The sequence below is a fragment of the Tachypleus tridentatus genome, chromosome 13 (assembly GCF_004210375.1).
Source record: "Tachypleus tridentatus isolate NWPU-2018 chromosome 13, ASM421037v1, whole genome shotgun sequence".
Taxonomy (NCBI): domain Eukaryota; kingdom Metazoa; phylum Arthropoda; class Merostomata; order Xiphosura; family Limulidae; genus Tachypleus; species Tachypleus tridentatus.
Window position 1 is genome coordinate 125,157,722 of NC_134837.1, and position 10,906 is coordinate 125,168,627.

General features: G+C 36.0%; 1 long non-coding RNA gene across 1 annotated transcript; it reads right to left on the minus strand.

Annotated features, from left to right (window-relative positions):
* Positions 1 to 4,491: 4,491 nt before the first annotated feature.
* LOC143240574 (uncharacterized) lies at positions 4,492 to 8,829 on the minus strand. Its single transcript, XR_013021823.1, has 2 exons — positions 8,575 to 8,829; positions 4,492 to 4,797 (listed from the first exon to the last, which is right to left on the minus strand). It is a non-coding gene; the product is annotated as an uncharacterized LOC143240574 (long non-coding RNA).
* Positions 8,830 to 10,906: the final 2,077 nt, after the last annotated feature.

Genomic DNA, 10,906 nt, shown 5'->3' on the forward strand with positions numbered 1-10,906 from the left:
GGCAGTAATACTTTTAGGAGTGTTTTGGACACCTAAACTTTCAAGGGGCTTTATAAACACACTCAAATCAATTTTTCATATGGACTCTTCTTTCTGAAGCCTCACAGAAATGAATATTACTATAGTTTATGCACACAAATTAATTTGTCACAGTATACGATTTTTTGAAATAATGAAGGAATGCGAGGGTAAAAAAAGTCTGAGAAGCAAATAATGTCAGTAAGGAAATAAAATATTGCATCAGTAACACTGACACATAACAAGATTGTTTCAGTCAATCATGGTCAATTTTAACCAGTATAACAAACAATATTAAACTGGTTATTCAAACCAAACGAGTCATGGCCAGCCACTTTTAATTCCATTCAAAATATAATTTCTTTTTCTTCAACTTATCTTTGCTGGCTACTCATTGATTTCTGAAGTACCGAGCTCAAAAATGTAGTCAGTTTGCAAACATTTCAGATTGCTATATCCAAATACAATCACAGCGTATAGAAACTTTCTGGACAACTATGGGCGCCGTTTTCCATCTGATCTGAATCCTTTAATCGAGTGTTCAAAAGTCATCCCGTGCAGTTCTTCCGAGTGTGAACGAGGCTTAGCAGCATGAACTTTGTCACGACAGGGGCAAGATCTAGGCCAGTGATGGCGAACCTATGGCACGTATGCCCAAGGTGGAACGCGAAAACATTTTGCTGTCACGCGACATGCAATGACGCTTCTTGATTCTTGCCAAATTTAGAAGCGAATGAGTTGTTCCAACCCAGGAGCGATGAGAAATGTTCACAGGAGACGTCTCACGGCCTCTTGGCGCCAGCTTTGCGGTTACGGAAATTTGTAACATCGGAAGACACGTTTTTAATTCCTCCCAGACCCAGTAAACAGATTAGTATTCGAGTAAAAATAGAAGTAAACTGTTGATATTGGCTTCGCTCTGCTTATGTTTCTTCTGTTGTTTGTAACTGAACACTGGATATTTAGTGATTAGATTTAGAACGGTAAACATGCATTAATTTTTTGCAGTAAATACATAAATTGTATTGTTAAAATTGCGTTATTTGGCATGACATACTTTTTTTTTATCAGTTAGTTAATTATACATTTATTTTTATATTGATAAATTTTCACCTAAAGCGGTATTTTTTAAAATGTCAGAATGTCAGCTCAACCAGCAAAGAAACAAAACGTTCAAATGCAAGGAGCAGCAGCAGTGATTCAAGAATCATGGACTGAAAGATTTGTCATGATCAAAAAGGGTGATAACGTATTATACATCTTATGTTCTGAAACAGTGATGTGCAGGACTTCATCTGTAAAGAGTCATTATGAAACTGTTAATAAATTGACTTGTGATAAGAGTGAACAAGAACAAAAAACATTTCTCATGCAAGTCAGCAACAACAACATGTAGTAAAATGATTTGATGAAATTTGTTTCAGGTAGTTCCAATTCAGTTGCTGCTAGTTTTGAGATTTCATAAAGTATTGCTCAACATAGGAAATTAGAGAATGATTTTGACGGTTTTCCCTAAAAAGAAACAAAAAACTATTCAGAGCATTAAGGAATTGTCAGTGAGTAGAAACACAGTAAGAGATGGATAACAAACATAACAGAACAGCTAATAAACTGGCCCGGCATGACCAGGTGGTTAAGGCACTCTACTCGTAATCTGAGGGTCGCGGGTTCGAATCCTCGTCACACCAAACATACTCGCCCTTTCAGCCGTTGGGGCGTTATAATGTAACGGTCAATTCCACTATTCGTTGGCGGTGGGTGATGATGACTAGCTGCCTTCCCTCTAGTCTTACACTGCTAAATTAGGGACGGCTAGCGCAGATAGCCCTTGAGTAGCTTTGCGTGAAATTCATAAAACAGCTAAAAAAAGATACTGGTTCATGTAACTTCCTTTCCACTTGTCTTGTAGAAAGCACTGATGTTACATCATAGCCTAGTTGCTTTGAGCTATCAAACCAAGCCATTACTGCACGATTTTGTAGAGCTGATGAAATCCTCGAAGAACTGGTTAACTTGGTAACTTTACCTGAATAGTAAAATAATTATCCAATCGATAGGTTGACCTTTCAAAAATAGTTTACATGACAACTGATGGTGCACCCCGCATGGCTGATAAAGAAACATGGTTTGTAAATCTGTTCACTGAATATGTTGGACATCCACTGGTAAGCTTTCATTGTATTATACATGAGGAGACTTTGTGTCTAAAAGCTGGATTTAAGAAGCTTGAAAAGTGATGGAAACCATAACCATGGTAGTTAATTTTATTTCTGCGCACGCTTTGAAAGAAAAACAATTTTATAATTTACTGAAGGACGAATTCGGTGTGCACGTGACTACTTATGTACAACAACGTTCATTGGATAAGTAGAGAGAGGTTCTGTGAAATTAATGATAAAATATATATTCGGAGCTTGTATATACAATTTTCAAGCATCATTAATTCAACATTTGAACAATTTTCTTCAAGATTTAATAAGTTCAGATTATTTGAAGAAACTGTAAAATACATAAAGTATACAGACAGTGTAACGTTAGACAAACTTAATTTGGAAATACTGCAGTGGATTGACTTGCATAATTTTGAGATGCAACCAATTGATTTACAAAGCAGCTAAATTTGGAGGCAAAAATTTGTCGACTAAAAAGTTGAATTAAAAATATTAAAAGCGATTGGTTAGTGACTGGAATAACACAGAAAATGAGTTTCTGGAACTCTGGAATTATATTCCTGAAACTTTTGACTTTCCGTAACATGTTACAATAACAGTATTTTCATCAACATATTTATGCGAGTCCATATTTTCAGTGATGAACTTTGTAAAGTAATTATAGAAATAGACTTGTTTATGAAACTAGTGTTGCATGTATAGCTCTCAAAACAACCAATCACAAACGATGACGTGTTTTATATCAGGCTTGTGATTGGTTGTTTTGAGAGCTATACATGCAGCAGTAAAAGTCTTCCTAAAATTAAAATGTTTATTTTCTTTTTTTTGTTACACAATATGAATCCTTAAAGTTCATTATTAATGTTATTAATTTTATTTATTATGAATCACTATAGTTACTCCTAAAGCTGTTTCATTTAAAATAAATCAAAATAATAATAATAAATAATGATAATATGCTGCTAAAAATTACCATGGGCATGCGAGAGAAATTTTTTTAGAAGATCATCCCAAATTTGGGCATACACTTTAAAAAAGATTCGCCATTTCTGATCTATGAAAGGCAATCAAATTACTGGTCGAATAAATCATAATGGCACATAAGACACTTAATTCAAGGGAATGGAATTTTCTGGTTAATAATGGTTACCACAGTATGGGGTAGTATTCAAAATACAGCACTGAGGTTAAGGTGAATTTGTTTGTTTTGAATTTCACGCAAAGCTACACAATGACTATCTGCAGTAGCTGTCCCTAATGTGACAATCTAAGACGAGAGGGAAGGCAGCTAGTCATCACCTCATACCGCCAACTCTTGGACTACTGAGTTGTCTACTACTACTCACTTTTACCAACTAACAGTGGGATTGACCGTTCTGAAGTAATATATTAGAGCTGCTACAAGTAATAAAGTAGTGAATATAACCCTGTGTGTTGACAGACACGCACTGATCTTCAACAGGTTGAGTTATCTGGTGTTGTCTTTTTACTATCCAGTTAAAACTAAAGTTGTACCAACTTACACAGCTTAACATCTCTAATATTTACTTATAAAAACATTTCACAATCTGTATCTTATGAACAGTACAATAATAACTTAACAGTCGTTATAACGTCAAAATGAACCATTTCAAAGAAATTTAAACTATGACTTAGGTTTAGTTTGTTATCTGTATTAATGAGAAAGTACAGTATATAACTTAATAACTTCTCTGCATAGCACTTCCAAGTTTTTGGTAGGCACTCAAGCTTTCAGGCTAGCATTGATCTGATGGAATGGTAAGATTTGGACATAACTAGTAGTGACTACCATCGAGGTGAGACTACATTTTGGAGACACTGGACCATAAGCCTTGAATCTTAAAATTCAATCTACGCGCGCCCACACACACGATAAGCCTGGGTCTATTCAACATTTCTAAATGAAGGACAGGTTCGGTAAGAAATGTCAAATGTGTAAACTAAATATACTGTGGTAAGACGTGCCCAAATACAAACTGAACTTTAATAAATTTCCACAGTTGGATTATACCTGCATACGATTTCCATCCATTTGTTACAAAAGATTACATAGCAATCGGGCAAATCCGAGAAGGTAAACACATTTATCATTACTTTAGATATATCGTATTCAAACCACAAAAATGGTGTACCAATAAATATCACCATTTATAATTACAAATATCATGGATTTAATAATTTCAAACACAGATTCGTAAACGTCAAATTCCCTAGTAATAGCTAGTGTTTGACAACTTTAAGCTTGATTTGCAAGTGTATGTTTTAATCACAGACCAAAATACACCACTGCCCAAACCAGATTTTATAATAAGTGACGTTACACAGAATAAAAGGTTCAAGTGAACTCTAGTTTTAATTAAAGTTAGATTTATTCATCTTCTTTCACATAACCTAATGAAGGTGGTGGTTAATCCAGGTTATTAACATTCTTGTCCATGCTACCCAAATAAACTCGACTTAGACTTCTTTAGTGTTGACATGCTGGATATACAGTCCCTCAAAGTCCGTAGTCCTCAGGTCCACTCTGGACACAAGCTCTTGTCCAAATCTTCGTTCCGCCATTTATAAGAACATAGGCGCTGTAGCTCTGATAAAATGTTAAATTTATCTTAAAGTATACCGTTAAGACGCGAGCTTTTTTTCAATAACATCTAATTTTATTAAAAATTAAAAAGATATTCATACCTACACAAATCGTACAAATTTGCACATGAATAACACTGTTTTCCACAAATATAACTAGGTTTATCTTTGATGAGTGATGTCGAGAAACCCACTTGTTGAGAAATTTATATGCAAAAACGGCTCGTTTGGGTTGAGAAAATATTTTACATAGAAGAGCGAACAACGTTTCGACCTTCTTCGGTCATCGTCAGGTTCACAAGAAAGAGGTAACTGACCGGAAGCTGACCACATGTTTGAAAGGGGTTGTGTAACTGAGTGTCGGAATGTAGAGGGTGGTATTAGATGTTTGAATATATAATTTTATTTATTTTATTATATTAATATAGGTATAAAGGCGTTTCTTTATATTGGTTTATTTTGGGTTTAAGTTGTTGTATAAGTAAGGCTTCTTTAATTTTGCGTTTGTTTATGTTTGTTTCTTTATTTAGTATTTGAGTGTTTTCTATGGTTATGTTGTGTTTATTTGACTTGCAGTGTTCGAAAACGTGTGAAGGTGACTTTTTATGTTCTTTGAATCTGGTTTCCATTTTTCTACTTGTTTCTCCAGTATAGAAGTCGTGGCTGTTATCACATTGTATTTTATAAATAATGTTGGTGTGGTGTTTGTCAGTGTAGTTTTTACATAGTATAGACCTCAGTTTTGTGCCGGGTTTTTGAATAAATTTGGTATTAACTGGAATGTCATATTTTGTTACTAGTTTTTGCCAAATGTTGGTTATTTGTTTGCTGAGGTTTATCTTTGGTTATTTGAGGGGATTCGTGGGAAAAAAAAAATTAAATCGCTGTCATAACAATGTTGCTCCCTGCTAGTACAGCGGTAAATCTACGGGGTACAATGCTAAAATCAGGGGTTCGATTCCCCTCGATGGGCTCAGAAGATTGCCCGATGTGGTTTTGCAATAAGAAACACACTCACGCTGTTAAACAGTAAAACAGTTAAAACCGCATCGACGGTTTTTGCGATGATCTAATATCAGTCATACTCTAACATCCAAACAGATCCATCCCTGGCTTATTTAAGAAATATTTTTAAACAGTTTTCCTTATATTTTGCAGGAGTGAACGAAAACCAGTAAAACTGATTACAGTGGTACCTCGGTTCTCGAGCGACTCCCTTCTTGAACAAATCGGTTTTCGAACATATTGTTTGAGAAAAAAATGTCTCGGTTGTCGAACATAAACTCGGTTCCCGAACCAAGCTGTCGTGTCCCGAACCCTCAAAATAACCCGACTGATGATCCGAACGACCATTTTCGGCCCACGTCAAGCTTGCCCAAAACATTTTACCCGCATCTGTCGCTCAGTCCACATCCCCGCTAAAATCTGCTGTAAACGTTCTCGTTTTTGTTGTCGTTTTACTAAATATTGTGATTACATAAGCCACCATGGAGTCAAAGAAGGATAATGAAAGCAGCAAACCAAAAAGAAAAGTTGTTAGAGCCACAATAGAGGTGAAAAAAGATCTCATAGCGAAGTACGAGAGTGGTGTTCACGTGTCTGATCTTGCTACACAGTTTGGCATGTGGAAGTCTACAGTCTGAAATGGATTAAGTTCGAGAACCGAGGTACCACAGTACTAGGAAAAACTGCCATCTCTCTTAAATAATCTGCTATTCCTGGAAACGAAATAATTTTGAAGTTAGTTAAATCTCGGTGTGCGTGATAACTTAATTTTAGGCCTATTTTAAATGTTAAAGGCACGATACTGATAGCATCCATAGGCTTAATTTATAATGTAGTTAAAGAGCCTGCACAGTCCCTAAGAAAATATCACCTCACGCTTATAGGATTACGTATCCCGTGACGTCATGGACTCTAAATTCCTAGGGTGATAATGGATGTCACGTGATCCCATAGTTCCACAGAATGACGCCAGGAGTGGGCGGATAGTTAAAATATTGATTGCTATTGGTAGATCCACAAAGTGGCACTAGAGGGCGGTACCACTACTATGGAATCAGAAGAACAAGAAAGATGGTTCACGAGCAAATACCTAGAGGGTGTTTTATGTGAGAAAAGCGTTGAAGATATAATTGTGCTACAGCAAAAAAATGTTTCAAAATTTCTACAACCAAGTTTCTGGAATGAGTACAGACGTTTTATACAAACTTTAGACTGAAAATCAGTGATGTCGAGAAACCCACTTGTTGAGAAATTTATATGCAAAATTATATATTCAAATAATTATATATTCAAACATCTAATACCGGTCAGTTACCTCTTTCTTTGTGAACCTGACGATGACCGAAGAAGGTCGAAACGTTGTTTGCTCTTCTATGTAAAATATTTTCTCAACCCAAACGAACCGTTTTTGCATATAAATTTACATTGAAAACTACTTGCATAGAGTTATGAAAATGACTATTTCGCGTGTTGTCTTGTATGCAAGATGTTGAAAGTTGACACGTGCAATCGTCACCTAAAATACAGTACAGTTTGATTCTAGCTTACTTATATGACTAAAGTTACAAGACAGTCCTAAAACTAAATATTCTTGCATGTCCAAACCAACTTCAGTAGCAGCAGACAGTCTTCAATTTATCGTTTCCATTACTACGAAAGTTTTTTTAAATACTAATTGATAAGCGCTACAGGTTAAGCTAAATATAAATATAGTTTATTATAGTCTTCGGCAAACTTACTTTTATATATTAATATTTAAATTTTGAAAGTTAACATGGTGATATTTAGGGTTGTCACATAAGGTAGGAAAATAAAACTACTACACTACAGTTAATAATACGGAGTGAAAAGTTTACATACATAGCAACCCAAAATGGCCCTTTTCAGGATTGCGCAGTTTGTTAGTTTGCCTAGAGGCGAGTGTTGTATATAAAATAAAAATACATCTCTAATGCATGAAGTATGATACAAGAAACAATTTAAATGAAAAAAAATGTTCAGTATGACTTCGTATCTTAACTCGTGTTCATAATCGGTTTGTTCGTGAACCGTGTTATAGGTGAACTTCTTACACTTTAGTCCCTCAGCAATACATTATTTAGTACTACTGCCATCAGGTGCCATTTTATGAAAGTATCGTCCTTTAGCAACCAACATATTCCAACTGTCCTTTCATCCTCTGGTGCTCCATAGAACTATGTGGTCACGTGACCTACTTTTGCCCGAGGTTAACAAAAGTGTCCATGACATCAGGGTCATGTGACCAATCAGCAGGAGGTAGTACGATTTATGTAAGGTTCCTGATTTAAAAGACATACAATGGTTAAAGTTTATCTAATTTTACTACAAGTAGTAGTAGCATTTTCTCTATGGAGAAAAACAACAAGGAGAAAAATTACGAAAAAAAACATATATGTAAAAAATACAAAAAAAAACTTTTCTTGTGTGTCCATGCATGGACTGTGCCCTGAAATGGGCCTGAGTGCGATATTATACTTTTGCTCAGGTCCTAAGCTTAAAAAAAAAAATCCTTACGTCAGACGCTATCAACGTTCGGGAGGGAGGAAGAGGTCTAATGTACCTGACCCTCCTGGGTATTTAACATCAATACCCAAATACCCACACGGTGAAACTCGAACTTATCTAATTGCCGTAAAAACACTAAAATATTCATAAATAGATAGTTGTGTAAAAAACATATTTTCCGCATTATGACGACTATAAGCTTTGATGTCTCAAATATATTAAGTTGCACAAATATATTGTTGGACCCTACCTTTCTGGAGGTTGCTGTACAGTTGTTCTCAGAGCTAAGCGTGCACGTTCTGTTGTCCTTTGCTCAACTAAACGAAATAACATAATTGATATTACACCCATTTCTTTAGAAAAGTTGAAGTTAATATAATAAATGTTCTTTAAAAAATGACGAATAATTTTAAGAATGTGCTATTGATAGGAATATTGGTAGTAAGATAAAGAGATATGTCAAAATTATAATTTGTAAAATTTAAAATGTCTGTACATTAAAGGACTAACGTATTTGACCAGCTGTACCCTTTCTTGTGAAATGCAGTTTAGTTTATTTAAGGCGAATCATGTGAGTTTGAATAAGAACCCCCCTCGAAAAAAGTCAGGTGATGAGTATCAAGGGTTTTATTCCATCTTCCATTCGTTTCACGGTAGCCTAAAATTAGTGTTAGGTGTGCGAATATTATGCCAGAGGAGATATCTATAATTTTGCCTTTGGCAAAGAAAATTATTAATCTTTGTACATATAACAAACAGTACCGTATGATGTATGTCCACGCAATTAATGGATGGAGGTTCATACAAGTAGGCCTGGCATGGCCAAGCGCGTTAAGGCGTGCGCTTCGTAATCTGAGGGTCGCGGGTTCGCGCCCGAGTCGCGACAAAACATGCTCACCCTCCCAGCCGTGGGGGCGTTATAATGTTACGGTCAATCCCACTATTCCTTGGTAAAAGAGTAGCCCAAGAGTTGGCGGTGGGTGGTGATGACTAGCTGCCTTCCCTCTAGTCTTACACTGCTAAATTAGGGACGGCTAGCACAGATAGCCCTCGAGTAGCTTTGTGCGAAATTCCAAAAACATCATACAAGTTCTGTTGTTTTTATTTTGGTGTTTAATATTTATTATTCATTTATTTTTACCACTACTTCGCTCTCCGTTGATGTATTTAACAAAATTTTAACGGTGTGTTTCGCATGTTGCATTTTGCAGTTGTTTTTTTTTTTTTTTAAGCAGTTCATATAGAAGGAAACAAAGAGCTTTGTCCTGAGATAACCTTTCATTAGTCACGTGTTTACATAACTTCCATCTGGGGAACGGGTACTACAGCTAGTAAACAGTTTGTCAGCTGTATTATCAAACAAGTTAAACGTAATATTTGCATTACAAATTGATTTTAGGTTACTATAGTCAACTAAAAAACAAGTTTCCTAAGCTTATGAATACTTGTCATAATGTTAGTATATTTTAACAATGCATTATCTTTTAGTTCTTAGGCGATAGAATAAAGATTTCCAACAGGCGGCACAGTTTTGTGTGGCCCGCGAAGGTCTAGTGAAAAATAACCTACTTTTATTTTTAAGTGAAGAAATGAAAAATTCTGATTTGTGAGGTAAAAATGCATGAAAGTTCCAACTGGTATTCACTAATGAAATTTTAAAATTTATTTTGTGTGCACTTACATGTTTATTATTTATGCTTCTATAATTTTACAGTAATAACTTGATAGTTATAGCTTTTAAATTATATCACATACACCTCGTTGTATTATACCATCATTCCCTCTGCTAGACAAAGTGGACTAGCTCAGCTATATACTCCCACCCCTCTGCTAGAGGAAGTCTGTAGTTCCACCACCAAGACCACGTTTCTCACTTGCACCAATGGGCTTCAAGTGTGGAAACAAGTTCATGATGAAGTTACCACCCGATCTACAAGACTGCAGCTAACATTTTCCACGTATACCATCAACATAGTTCATCAGTTTTTTTGTTTTGTTTTGTTTGTGTTTTTTTGCCAGCTACTTCCGGGCACGGTCTGGGTAGATTATTCGGCGCCCAGGCCGTGAAAGTGGGTTTTCTCGGGGTACTCCCGTTTCCCCCCACAGCAAAATCTCTGGCATCGGACCTGCAGGTCCCAGCCTCATTCTGAAAAGGGCCGTTTACCCAGTCAAGGGTATCTAATCAATTACAGTAAATTTTAAAAATCAATTCGCCAGCCGCCAGGGTACTCCATCCTCGAGCCAAGGTCTGGCTCACTTCACTTTCGCTGCTTTCGTCCAGTTCTCCCGTCCTTCCTCTCACTCACAAATACACAACTCTATTTTTTGAAATGTTAAAAATAAAGTAAAAATTCCACGGATATTTTAAAACATTTCTCATTTAAGGGGACGAAGAGGAACTACAAAGTTCCTGAACACCCCAGTTGGAGAGAGAACTCTTCTGATTTCTCTCTCTCTAAACTGAACCCCTGCCACGTTAGTTTAGTTTAGTTAGTTAGAGGAAGTCTGGTTTTCATTCCTCAACTGGTAGTTGAAGTGTGCGGATGTGTGAATTCATCGCTACCATGATGCCTTCATCGCAC